Genomic DNA, 14,317 nt, shown 5'->3' with positions numbered 1-14,317 from the left:
CTGGGTTAAATAAGGATCCTTGTGGGACGTGGCCCAGGCTGGGAAGTGCCACTTCATTCTTAGAAATGCCTCCTCAAGATCTGTGTGCAGCATGTGGGTGATCTTTCTCAGCCATCTGTTTACATTTTTTTCTTAGGGGACTCCCTTTGCCAATGCTAAAGTCATTTTCTCTTTTTAAGGAATTTTATTTCAAATGACAACCATATTTAAAACCTGAAATCTAGTCTCGTATGTGTGGATGGTTACAACTTTCTTTAAAAAAATTTTGTGATATTTACATGTTGATGCCCTTTGTGTTTTGAGATGACCAAACAGGATGTCCGTCAGAAACTATGAACAGATTCTGCATCTGTAGATAGAGAGACTCTTGGAAATAGGAATCTATTCCTTCATGTTTTATTAGGTAGGCTACTATGGACTGCATTCAATGCCATTTAACTTCTATTCATCTAAGTTTTTCAATAGTAGAGTGACAGCATGTTATGACTGAAAGGTGGTTAAAGATTACTATATCATTTATGAATCAAAGAATATATTCAACTTGCCCACAGTTACATATATAGGACATGAAAGAGTTAGGAGTAAACCCAGCTTTTCCTGTGGTCTAGATATAAGAACAAAAACATGCCAAGCATCCTTTATGTGCCAGACATTTTACATCTGCTTTCTCCCTAATCGGATAATCTGAATGACATCTTTATCTGTTAGTGTGATGCTCTCAGGAGTGGAAAATTTAGACCCCAAATTTTATGACTATTCTTTTAAATAACTTTCTAGCTTTTATAAATTTTTCTTGTTGAATGATATTTGGAGTGATTTAGCTAAGAATTGATTTACATTCATGTCCTTGAGGCAATTTAAAATTTTCTGGATCATCTAACGCTATATAACAGTGGTTAAAATAATTTTTTTGAAGAATTCTTTCCTGGATCTCAATGCAAACTATAGCACCCATGTCTACTCACATCGCAGGAATTAACAGATTAGGAAAATTGCATTCATGGTGCAAAGAATGGAGCACTTTCAAAAGTTGCCTTTTTTTTTTTTTTTTTTTTTTTTTTTGGTTACGTGGGCCTCTCACTGTTGTGGGCCTTTTTTTTATGAAAGACTGTTTTCAAATTACCTGGAATGCAGAATTGAACCGTGAGGTATGAGATATGATCATCGGCTTAAGTTCTGTGTAGGCAGTTTTCTGTCCCTTTTGTACCTATTTTCTGCCTCTGTTGTTTTCTTTCGTACTTTTATTCATTCTACCACTGCCAACTGACTCCTACATAGGCTGGGCGCAGTACTGATGCTGGGCTTAGAAACAGACACGTTCCCCGTAGTCAAAGAGCTTATAATCTCACGGAGGAGACAGTGAACAAAGTGTGCATATTGAATTGTTTGATTACTATTTTGGTAAGTGCTCTGAAGACCGTGTTGAACACTGTTGATGATATATTCACCAGCCGTCCTGACTTACTTCCTTCTCTTTCCTGATGCTCATCTAACGAGCCCCCCCCTTGCAGCTAAGAGTCACTATATGACACAAATATGGCCACTATGATGAGGGAGAAATGTGAAACAAAGGTTTTAGTTTCTGGTAGAGGTGCTATACCCAAGAGGAGAGCTTTCTGCTCCCTTTTCTACCATGAATGCAGAACCATTGTTGTGTCAGACCATGATATAGGGAGCTCTGACAGCCACTTTGTAGCCATAAGGCAATGACCCTAAATTAAAAAGTGAACATTCACAGAATGGCAGAGCATAGTCTTGGATAAGAGTTTTGAAATATTGCACTTAGTATGGAAGTGCCCACTTCCAGATTTTTGTGATATGTATGATAAGTGTCTTTATTGCTAAAACTACTTCTACTGGGTAATCTGTTACTTGAAGCCAGATGCACTCTTATCTGAGACAGAGAACAGTGTGTTACTCAGACTACAAAGCAGGGACACCTGAGAAGTTCCAGATGGAAGGGGCAGCATGTGCAAAGTCTTTAAGAAAGGAGGGTCCTTTTTTAAATTTTAGGAACTGAAAGAGGTTCATAGTTGCTGAAGTACAGAGAGTAATGCTAAGACCAGTATGAGATGAGACTAAAAGATTAAGCAGTGGATGGATCATGCAGGGTCTTAGAAACCATTTTAATGATTCGATGTTCAGAACAATGGAAGAATTTTAAAAGCAAGGAATAATCAGAAAAGATTTTCATTTAAGACAATGAATTGAAAGGGGGAAAAAATGGGTACAGGATGAGAAAAGACTTGCAGTATCCAAACAAGATAATGGTAGGGTATGGAAAAAGTGTGATAAAATTCAAGATATATTTTAGCTATCAACTAGACCAGGCTGAATTCCCAGTTATACATGGGACATGAGGAGGAAGCAGGTATCATGGTTGACTCCCTGAGTAGTGATACAGCAACTGAGTGAATGGTCCTGTGTAGGGAGATGGAGATTGCTGAAGGAAGAGAAGATTCCACAGGGAAATATCTTGATTTAGCATGGGCTATGTTAAATTTGAGACTCCTGTGCAGTATGCAAGTGAAGGTGTCATGCAGGCAGTTGACATATGGATCCAAAGCTAGGAAAAGGGTTCTGGGCTGGAAAAATATATTAGGGGATTGTTGAATGCAGATGATGCTTGAGGTCATAAAGTGGAATGGCTTGCCTTGGGAGGAACTTTGTAGTGAGAAGAGGTTGGAGATCTTAGGCCTGAAAAACTTCAGAGTCTGAGTTTAGAAGAGGAGGAACCAGCAGTGAGAAAGCTGAGTTGGAATGGCCAGGGAGACAGTAGAAGGACCAGGACAGGGTGATGCTAATGAAATAGGTAGAAACATATTAGGAGGAGTGTGACTCTGTCTTAGTGTCAAAGCTTGAGTATCACTTCCTTAAGGAGGAGTTTCCTGACTCACCCAAGTAACTGTCATCTCTCCATGATTCCTTCTCAGAGCCCATTCCCTTCCTCTAAAGTGCTCATCACAATTTTTAATTATGATTTCTCATGTATTAATGTTCCCTCCCTTAGAATGTAAGCTGTATATAGATAGGGACCATGTCATTATATTCACCACTGTATCCCGCGTGCCTAGCAAGTACTCACTGAACGAGGAAAAAATAGAAATCCACTGAAAAAATGAATGATTCAGTAAATTTAAAATCCTCAGAAATATCTGATTTCATATCAGCAGTAACTAGGAGTTTCCACTTTCTCCCCTACCCCAAATTATTCCTTCTGAGAGCTCTGAGGTAACAATGATTAAAATGCTAGTTGATGAGCTTTATTGCCTTAGTCCTAACACAAGGCTTGACTGTGCCTCCAGCAGGCAATTGATGAATAGTGATTTTAATCTGGACTTACTTCTCCAGTTAATGGAAGGGGGTAACTCTAGTTAAAAGAAAGCAAATTACTTAGTGAACATACTTCTGTTAAGGGAAAAACCAGTTCCCTAATTGTACCTTCAAAGCCCCAGCCTTCACAATGCTGACTGACTAGCTGGTGGTGTTTGTTCACATTTTCAATTTCCTGTATCCATAAAGAAGACTGCTTCCAAAACAAAGAGCTGTTGCTCTCCAAGTCATACTGTCACTGACACTCTGCATGATAGGGATAAAAAGAAAATCAGGGATTTAAAAAAATCTGTGATTATAAATAGGTTGACTTCAGATGTAAATGCTGGGGCTACATGGTTGCTTTGGATCAAAGACAATTTTGATGCTTTGATCTAAAATAAAAGGCAATACGTCTAAGAATCAGATGCATAGATGGAGAAAAATCTCAGTATTGGCTTTTTGACTTTTAGTGTTTATTGGAAGAACTATTTAGTTAAAAAAAAATCTAACAGATATATGAGAACATGAAAAATGCTAATCAGATGACTTTTTGAGAATAAATAATTCCTCTCTATTTCTACTTATCATCATCATCCAATATTAACTCACAAGGATTTCCTGTTTAACCTAGCAGCTATAGATAATTAAAGGGACATTTTTTTCTTAGAAAAACTATGTAGATACTAAAGATTTTTTTTTATTATGTCCATTTTTATATGTTTATTTCAGAAGTAATTCACCTACATCATAGACCAGAATCAGAAAATTCAGATAAGGAGAAGGATGAAGAAAAAATTGCCCTTTACAAATATCTGAAGATGCATATTTCCTTAGGCATATTTATATATTTAAATGTACACATATGTATTTATCTAACGTAAAAACATATTTTGATTTTAGCATGCTTTTTCTGTTTCACAGAATTGTGAACATTGCTCCACGTCAATATGCATTGTATACATTTTCCATAGCCGCATGTTGTTCTATCATTTTGATATTTGATAATTAACTAGACTACCTCCTTACCACTGACCAACTGGATTGTTTTGATTTGGGGCCAATATAGATATGGCTGCCACCTTTGAGGCTAAATCTTTGGGCATATCCTTTATTTTTCCCTTAGAATAAATTCTTAGAAGTCGAAGAGCCATGATCACCTTTCATGATGCTTTTTTATACTTGTTTCCTAATTTCCCTTCTAAAAAATTGCTTGCCTTCTCACTAGCAGAGTATGTGTATGTGTGTGTGTGTGTGTTAGCTTTTGACATAGCAAGGGTTTTTAGCTTTGTTGATTTGACAGGCAAGGCATTTATACACCCATACTTACAGACATGTAACCATTTTCCTTCTCATTTTATCCAGTGATGTACTGTATCTCCTCCTACTCAGGGATCTTCTTTAGCTGGAGGTATTGACATGCAATTCTGGGCTACCTAGGTTTCAAATGTGAGGCTTTGGAGATAGACTTGGAATTCTTTCCCTTTCATCTTCAGTCTAGAGGAGGATCAGGATAGTCCCAGTTATTCTTCTTTTTTTTTGCGGTACGCGGGCCCCTCGCTGTTGTGGCCTCTCCCATTGCAGAGCACAGGCTCTGGACGCGCAGGCTCAGCGGCCATGGCTCACGGGCCCAGCCGTTCTGCGGCATGGGGGATCTTCCTGGACCGGGGCACGAACCCGTGTCCCCTGCATCGTCAGGCGGACTCTCAACCACTGCGCCACCAAGGAAGCCCCCAGTTTTTCTTTTGAAGAAGTAGCAGGGAGAAGAGGAGCAGGGAGTTCATTCAGTATACACTCATTGAAGGTATACTGTGGGCCTGGCACTGCTATGCATGGAGAAAAAATAGAAAAGGAGACTCATACCATCTCCCAGTGTGGTTCGCCAACAGAAGGCAGGAATTTTTCACTGGGATACCACACCTGAGAAATGTGTTCTCTCTCAGACCCACTTAAATTTCTATCCTGAATGATCATTGATATTGCGAAGGAAAACTATTATATGCCATTAAAAAAATGTGCAAGAAAATAAAAAAGGGAGAGAACATGGCTTATCAGAGAAACTAGGACAAACTATTTCTGCTTTGGTGAGGATGTCTTTTTCAGCTCTCATTTTTCTTCATGGAGTTCCTATGGAAGTGCTGTTAGATGGTTTGAAAATACTGAACAATTTGATCATCAAAAACTTATTTTCTCTCATTCCAGAGAACACTCACACTTCCCCTACACACGTACATTATATATTTCTTTGGAATGACAGCCTCCTAACTAATGGAACAGAAAAGGGGGAAGGTCAGTGTTTAAAACTGATTAGAAAAAAAGAAGCATTTGACTTGAAGGAGAGACATCAGTCTCCTGGGCTTGAGGCTGCCAAAATTATTCTCCAGATCTTGGAGACTCTTGCCTGAGCTCAGAAAATTCTTCAGCTTTTCAGCAAGGTTGAGAATTTCATGACACTGGCAGAGCTCAACAAATTCGTGGTTGGTAAATAGCCCATTTTCTTTTTAACTGCTGTTTTTTTAAAATTATAATGAAAAAAGTTAATTTTTTCATGAGGCTTTTGGAAATTTGTGCATATATAAAATGCATCACATTTTAAAAACTTCACATGATATAGTTTCTGCTTTCCTTCCCCATGAGGTAAAGAGTGATAATAATTAATGTTAGAATTGCTTGTGTTCAGAACCCATCATATCTTTCTCCACTGAACAAACTAATAAATTGGGTTTTAGTATTTACTGGGTTCATATTGCAATTGTCATTAATTTTAACAAGGGGATTTGTACTTTGTTTTAGAACCATGCATCATATAGCCTAGTAACTTTGTTTTAGAACCATGCATCATATAGCCTAGTATATTAATTCCTTGGTGAACTGCAGCTCTGAGGGATGTGTTATTGCATGATCATGATTGTACTATGTGATTCCAGTCAATAGTTGCCATCATGTCATAAATGGGCACAAGTCCCAGCAGAGAACCTATCCCTTGGTTCTTGGAATCATCTATATGGTAGACTGTGAGTTACTGGAGAGCAGAAGGGGTCTATTCATTGCTGTACTCCCACTAACTTAGTACAAAGCCTGACACTCGATTCATGCTCAATAAAAAGGTTTCCTGGAGTGAACTTACTTTGTATCTTTTTCCAATACTATCAAATGGTAATATTTTAAATTTGTTACCTGCAGTAGATCCTTTATCATCACAACCTGATCTCTTTCAAGTCTCAGAGCGTCCCTTCTTGCTAGTTCATAGAGGTTTTTTTTTTTTGAGGGGGTGTAGAAATTGCTTGTCTTATCCATATGGTTTGAGATGTCCATTATCTCCTTACATCCCATTTCATGTTGGTGATTAGAAAAAGTCTACCCTAAACTGTGCCAACGTTTGGCCTTTTATCTACATGCCTCAGAGACCAATAATAAATCAGTGACTCATGCTTTCCTTTTTGCAGAAACCATATTGTCTTTCCCCTAGAAAGTTATTTTTGTTTCAGTGTCTAATGATGCTGTGCTTTATTGGATACTGGACAAACGGAAGAGAAGCTTGCTTTTCCAGGGCTCCCGGGTCCTCTCTTGACCCCTTCTAATCAACAGAATGACATTCACAATCTGCCAGGGTAACGGTGGTGGCTGTTTGTAATGCTAGATCAAGCATCTTGGCCAACAGTTTTCCAATTTCATCCCTGAGTTCCCTCAAACCTTTGGGTGGCTTCCACCTGGTCCTACTGATTGAGCTACATTTATTTCATCAGTTTGACTTGAATGAGTTGGGGTGCTGCCCGTGGTTGCATTTAATATCATCTGCCTGGTCTATTTCTGGAGAACCCGAAGAATATGGGAATTTCTCTGATATCCTTCCAGGTGAAGAATTCGTTCTTCATAACAGCCATCCTATGTCTATGGGACTGCAACATTTGCTTCTCTGCCATTCATCACAGAAAACTTCAGATTTGCTAAGAAATGACCAAGAGGGAAGAAATAGGAAATTCTACCTTTGTGTCCTTTTGTCATCTCTGATTCCACAAAAACTAGCAGTTGAAAAATATCCCAGAGAGAAGATCCTACTTACAGATGGAATTTTCTCTATCTTACCTTATAACAAAACTGATTAGGGTCCCATAATATAGGAAGATTACATAAGTTAAAGTCTAAAAAAAAAACAAGAAACATGAGGATTAGGGCATAAAAGAAAACCTGGAAAGAAGCTAATGGAAAAATGCATGCCATAAGTAGCAAGCTACACCTGCCTCAGTGGGTAGGCTAAAATTCGATTTTAGCATTTTTTAAATATTCTAAGCATCTGCCTTTTGCCTTTATTTTATTTTTTACTATTAACTCACTACACCAAGGCTTTCTCTTCTATTTCTACTCTCTGGTGTGATGCTTGAGGCCCTTTTGACTTCTTGGCATAAATCGTTCCATTTGTTTTCCTTTGCACATTTCTAGCTGTCATATTTGTTGTTTTCCAAGGAAGATATCTAAAAACATATCTGACACTCCTAATTAGGCTTTCTAGCTTTGCTGTTTCAAGGCCAAATAATTTCAGGGAGTCCATTTTTTTGTGGGTTTTTCTTCCATGGCAATTCAAAATGCAGATACAAGTGCATGTGAATAAGAGAAGTATTTTAATTTTATAGATGACTCAGAGGTGGTAAATATAGATTCATCTTATATAGATTTTTAGCTGTTGTACTTAGACACTAATTTGAACAGAAATTGTTACTGTCATATAATAAAGGAATTAATTGTGGACTGAGTAGAAAAACAGAAACTGTAAAATAATTGGCATATTTTATATATTGAAGTTACATACAACTCGTGCATGCAAGCACACGTGCATCTACTCAGCAAACATACTTGCCTTTAGGTCACTATGATGCTGATGGAAAATCATAATTTAGGAAGTTTTGTTAATTGCAAAAGGAATTAGAATCTTCTCTGGTAGTTCATTCTAAGGGCTATTTGGGAGTTTAGATGATATTGATATTTTTTCAATTAATTATTATGAAATATAAGGAAAATATAAAATATGCATGAAATGCATTTATTTAATTTATTTTTATAAAAAGAATAATCAGGTGATTCCCACACATTAAAACAAAGAACAGAAACCCAGAAATCCCCTATGTGCTCCTTCCTGTTACTGACTTTTTAACTTTTCTCTTTAGTTTTGCTTTGTAGTTATGCATTCTCAAATAATTAGTTTACTTTTGCCTTTTTGAAATTTATGTAAATGGAATCACGCAGTATGTATTTTTTGGGTTGGCTTTGTTGCTACTTAAACTTACCTTACGTCTGTAAGATTCATTCACGAGTTGCACAATCACAGGGTTATTCATTTTCTGCTTTATACTATTCCATATGAGCAAATCACCATTTGATTATCCATTTTGCTGTTGATGAACATTTGAGTTATTCTAATTCAGGGCTTTTACAAAATTTTGCTACGAACATTTTTGTGTACATGTCTTCATTGCTTGCTATGTCCCAGAGGTGCCATCTGGTATAATTTTCCTTTTTCTTGAAGATCATATTTAGGAATTTCTTAATGAATCAAAAGGTGGCATACTCTATTTGACTTTGCTTCTTTGAAAATGTCTTTATTTCATTTTTTCTGGGAATAGAATTATGTCAGGAATTTTCCTTTAGAACTTTAATGACTTTTGTTGTTGTCTTTTGGCATTATGTATTAGAAAGTTAACTACTTAACTGTCATTCCTTTGGTGGCAAAATAACTTCTTTCTTTGGCTTCCTTTAAGATTTTCTAGCTTTCTTTAATTTTCTGCCATTTATCTATAATGTTATTAATATATATTTTGTTTGGTTTTTCTTGCTTAGACTCCATTGTGCTTCTTGAATCTGAAGATTGACATGTTTCATAAGTTTTAAAAATTCTCCATTTAATTATCGACCTTGTCTCCTTTCTTTTCTGGCACTCCAATTAAATGCATATTAAACCTTCTTACTGTTTCTTCTCTTACTCTAGTTTGTAAGTTTCATAACTTTGTCTTTCCTTGTCTCCTTGCGGATAATTTTTAGGGCCTATTTGGAATTCACTGATTCTCTCTTCAGCTATGTCTAATCCGCTATTAACACTAGCCCTTGGGTTCTTACCTTATTATTGTCTTTCTGGTTTCGTAGCATCAAATTGAATCTTTTTTACATATAGAAGGTCTCTACGTTCTTGTCGACATTTTTAAGATCAGCTTTTATCTCCATGAACATTCTGAACATAGATTCACCGTCTGCCTCTGCTAACTCTAGTTTCTGGATTCCCACAAGTGCTATGCCTATTGTTTCTTAAGTCTGTGAGTCCTGGCTCTCATTGTCTAGAGAGGTACCTTACAATCTTTGAGGGTTTACTGAATATTTTATTTAAAAATTTACCTTCAGGAATAATTTGAAACTAGAAATGAAGCTCTCTTTCTTTACAGAGGATTTTATTTTCATTTTCTGGGCATCTAGGGGGGGATTAACAGTCCAGGACCAATGCTTAAAGATTCTCTGGATCTTCAGAGTATAATCTTGACCTCTCTTTCCAGTGGAGACCTTTGGGTCCTAAACAAGAGAAAAGATTGCTTTAGTGCTCTCGTTACATTGACCACCTTTGAACTCTGTTTCCTGAAGCCCATGAAATGCCTGCTAGGAGGAAAAGTGATGGTGATACTCCAGGTCCCCGCACGTGGAGGCCACAGTCCCGCTTCCCTCACATCTCCCCACTCTAGCTCTTGTCGCAGCTGCCCTTCTGAGTCTGAACATGCCCCTGGGGTGGAAGCATCTCTGGCTCACCTCTGAGCTCCACTCCTCTCCTGTACCTTCCAGAAGTTTACTTCTGCCTTGTATAGGTCTGCTACACTTTTTATTAGATGCAGTTTTTATGTTTTTTTCCAGCCTTTCTTGTTATTTTCCGTAGGAGCATTTCGAGTTCATCTAGTCTTTTATTACCAGAATTGAGCTATGTCAGGCTTTGGCATTTTAATAATCAGCTGCTGTTCAGTGCTGCCAGTGGGGATGAGCATTCGTTAATTTACTCACCCTTTCATTCCACTTGCAAATGTGTGCAGCCTCTTATGTGTTACTCGAGTAAGACATGCTCCCTATCATAAGTAAACTCAGGGGATAGTAAGAAACAAATTTTAAGCAAATGATTAAAATATAATACCCGTATTTATGTAATAGGGTAAAAAGCAGGTGTTTTGGAAATGTAGATCAAGTGAAAGAACAACGCTGCTGAAGAAGCTGGTCTAGAAAACTTAATTGAAACAGAGGTGACCTTTAACATATCAGTTATTGGTATTTTCTTTCCATTTTTAAAGCAATATAGGATCAAAATAGCATAGTGTCAGGCATAATGAGGAATATAAAAATTACTCGCACCCACCAGTCAAAGTTAAATCATTTAAAATTTTCTTGATAGATGAATATTAATATGTTACTGTATCTGTGTTGATATAGATTTGTGTATTTTGCTTCTATAACTAGCATCTCCTTTCTTTACCCATTCCTACCCCCCTCATTATCTAAAAAACAGAGGCACTTGGGCTTATAAAATCTTCATTTAAAATTATTCATTTGTTTAACTATGACCACCGCTATCTTACCAGATTTCATATTAGTTCTGAGAGATTTCAAATTATTCTTGCATTTTATAAATATATAATACTATTAGTATATAACTGTAATTTTGTTTGCTGTCTAATATTCTAATATATTTTGTTTGCTTCATATCAGTTGCAATTATAATGCACTGATAAAATTTCCAAAAATATGTTCAGTAATAATAGTAAATAGAAGGCATTTTTATCTTCTTTGTGATTTTATTAAAGTTGCCTTAAGATATACATTCTGTATAAATCCTCCTGAGAAATGATCTAGGAATGAGTATTGAATTTTACCATATCCCTTTTAAATATCTGATAAGGTAGTTCTATCATTTTACTCCTGAACAAAGTTAGATGTGTGTTCATTGATTCTCTACATTACTGATTAACCTCATTTAGTTGCAGTAAATTGCTTTAATGTATTAATGGATTTGTATACTTAGATTTTGGCCTCTATATACATACAATTAATCTACTCTGTGTGTGTGTATGCATGCGAGTATGTGTGCATGTTATCTTGGTTGGATTATTTTGACTGTCAGCTTTCAACTGTCTTATTTGTTTTAGAATAATTATGAGAGCATAGAGATCATCAGCTTTTAGAAATGGTGAGAAAAGTCAATCATAAAACTCTTGTTCAGGGCTTCCCTGGTGGCGCAGTTGTTGAGAGTCCACCTGCCGATGCAGGGGACAGGGGTTCGTGCCCCGGTCCGGGAAGATCCCACATGCCGTGGAGCGGCTGGGCCCGTGAGCCATGGCCGCTGAGCCTGCGTGTCCGGAGCCTGTGCTCCGCAACGGGAGAGGCCACAACAGTGAGAGGCCTGCGTACCACACAAAAAAAACAAAAACCAAAAAACTCTTGTTCAGAAATTTGGAGGGAGATAATTATTTTCCCATTTTTATTCAGCTGATAAGAATTTCATGCTCTGCTTGATCAATTTCAAGAACATTTTCTCAAATATTTAATACATTTTATTGAGATTTTCAAGTATATTAGTAGAATCTATATCATTTCATCATTTTCATCTAATTTTTACCTTATATCCTTGCCTGAAGTCTTAATTTTTAAAATATTTTTTCTTAGTTTGCTTACCTTATCTTCTCTCCATAAGAATCACTTCTTGCATTTATTTTTTCAAGTCACATCTTTATTGTTTATTTAATTGTTATTCATTTACTCCTGCTTCTTTATGTTTTTGTTCTGTAAAAATGTTATTTTACATTTGAGGGCAGTTTTGGCTCCGCTCCTTAAATTTTGTTTTGGAGTATTCTCATTTAAATTATTTCCCAATTAATCTATAATCACAGTGTTGATTTACTCTTCAAGCCAATGGTGATTTATAAAAGTAATTTTAACTTTCCAAGTGCTTAAGATGTGTTATGAAATTCTGGTTTGTTTTATTGTAGTCAGATAATCAAAATGAAAGCAGAGATCAAGAGTGATGAATTTTTACCTTTTAAACTCAAAAGTTGAAAGGACATCTTATCATCCAGAATCCACTTTTAGTTTGCATTTTCTTTCCCAAGCAGATAAACAGTCCTCAAGTTTGAGGGGGAGGGGCGGGGAGAAGAGTGTTTGAAGAAGAACCAAGTATTAAACATGAATAAGCAAACCCAGGGGGTTCAAGAAAAAACAGAACTTCCCTGTAAATAGAATATGTGGGTTCTTTCCTTTCTTGGCCCAAGTTCTAGGTGAGGCTCAGAGATTTGGGAAGGCTCCCTTCTCCCCCACCTCTCATGTCAATCTGGAAAGCAGAAATTAAATAGAGATGGGAAGCGGGTATATCCAAGGCATGAGAGTGCCTGAGAATACCCCCAGTTCTCCTGTAGACTTCACAGTGGCTGGTGGGAAGAGCAACCAAAAGCGACTGAAAATGAATGGGGGGCACAAGGGAGACTGGAAATAGGGTCAAGAAGCAAGGAGCATGACTCGTGATCTGACAACCACAGCCCAAGGCAGGTTTTTAGACATAAGCAGGAAAGAGCATCTGGAAAGAGCTAGAGATGGCCAGGTGGTCAGCACAAGGACAGCGGTGACCACACTGCAGAAACACATGTCCCCTCCTTATCTTCAGTCGGCAGATTTAGCAATTGAAAACATAAGATGCACAGAGAAATTTGAATTTCAGATAAATGACATGTCATATTTTAGTATAAGTATATCCTAAATATTGCATGGCATAATACTTTTACTAAAAATTTTGGGTTTTAGGAATTTATATGAAATTTGTATATAATTCAAGTTTAATAGGTGGTTTTGTATTTTATCTGATAACCCTCCTTAGCGGCATTTGTGAATGTCCCAACGACGTTAAACAAAAAGTAAGAGGAGGAAAACTCTCAGAGGAAAAATCTCGATTGCCCATGTTTTATGTCTGCATGGTCTGAGAAATCACTCAGTTTGAGCTTTGAGTTTTTCTGGAAGTGACCCGATTAAATAGTTTGCATTGGAAATAAACATAGCTCAAAATCAGAAATGATTTCAGTGAAAGAAAAGTGAAGTATCATTTTTGCATATCCAAAGTGATATCATTTTGAAATTCGTAACAATTTTATTTGTTTTTAAGTTCATGTGACAGGTAAAAGTTGGCACTTCACAGTATGATGTTTACATCTTTACCCAAAAGACGAACACAAGCTAAATTAGGATCTCGCAGTGTTCATTCCAAATTCCTTGTCTTCTCCACCTCTGGTCCAGTAAGCTGGGACCACGGGGATGTGGCAGGGGAACGGTGTGATGTGACCATCTCTGTGGGAGAGAAGGGAAGTAAGGAGTCCCTGGGAACCAGGCAGAGAGCCTAAATTGTGTACTATAAATGTTTTCCATCTCTTGCTGTGACATCTTACTAATGGATTGCTGAGTTTTAAACCTGGTCCAGAAACTGAAATGGAACAAGGTAGATGGATTGCATCTTGCCTGTTTCTAGCTCACAGCAGTTGTCAGAAAGAAGTTTACGGCTTCTGTTTCATAAGGCTACTCTCTCCCCAGTACATTTCATTATGCCCTTGTCACGGAGTAGCACATGTCACTATTATATGTCCTTTGGATCTTATCTTGGCATATTATTCCTCTGTTTTATTACCAGTTTTAGACAGCACCATAGTGCGGATTAAACCCTCGACACCCAGTCACAGAAATACCAATGCATTCATTTAGAGTATTGTCAGCGTCTTTGTGCCATTTCAATATCGAACTTGCCAGAGATGTAGTGAAATTCAATGAAATACATCGCTTTTTTCAGAACTACTGAGAACCAGGAATTTATATATAATAAGAAAAAGATTGTTTTCTACCAGTGAGGTAGCAACGGCAAGTGTTAGAAGGTTAGTCACTTTAACAGATTTTATTTTCCCATTATGAGAGTTACAGGATGCCTTCCACTTAAAGGGTTCAGTTGAAATCGAAGAGG

The 14,317-nt window shown here is 37.1% G+C and overlaps 1 protein-coding gene across 1 annotated transcript in view; it reads left to right on the top strand.

Moving 5' to 3' along the window:
- Positions 1-14,317, top strand: part of GADL1 (glutamate decarboxylase like 1) — a 261,813-nt gene that overhangs the window by 143,363 nt on the left and 104,133 nt on the right. The window lies entirely within an intron of this gene.

Source organism: Delphinus delphis, chromosome 10 (assembly GCF_949987515.2).
Source record: "Delphinus delphis chromosome 10, mDelDel1.2, whole genome shotgun sequence".
NCBI classification, from domain to species: Eukaryota; Metazoa; Chordata; class Mammalia; order Artiodactyla; family Delphinidae; genus Delphinus; species Delphinus delphis.
Note: the sequence above shows the minus strand (reverse complement) of the source record. Positions and strands in the feature narration are given on the sequence as shown.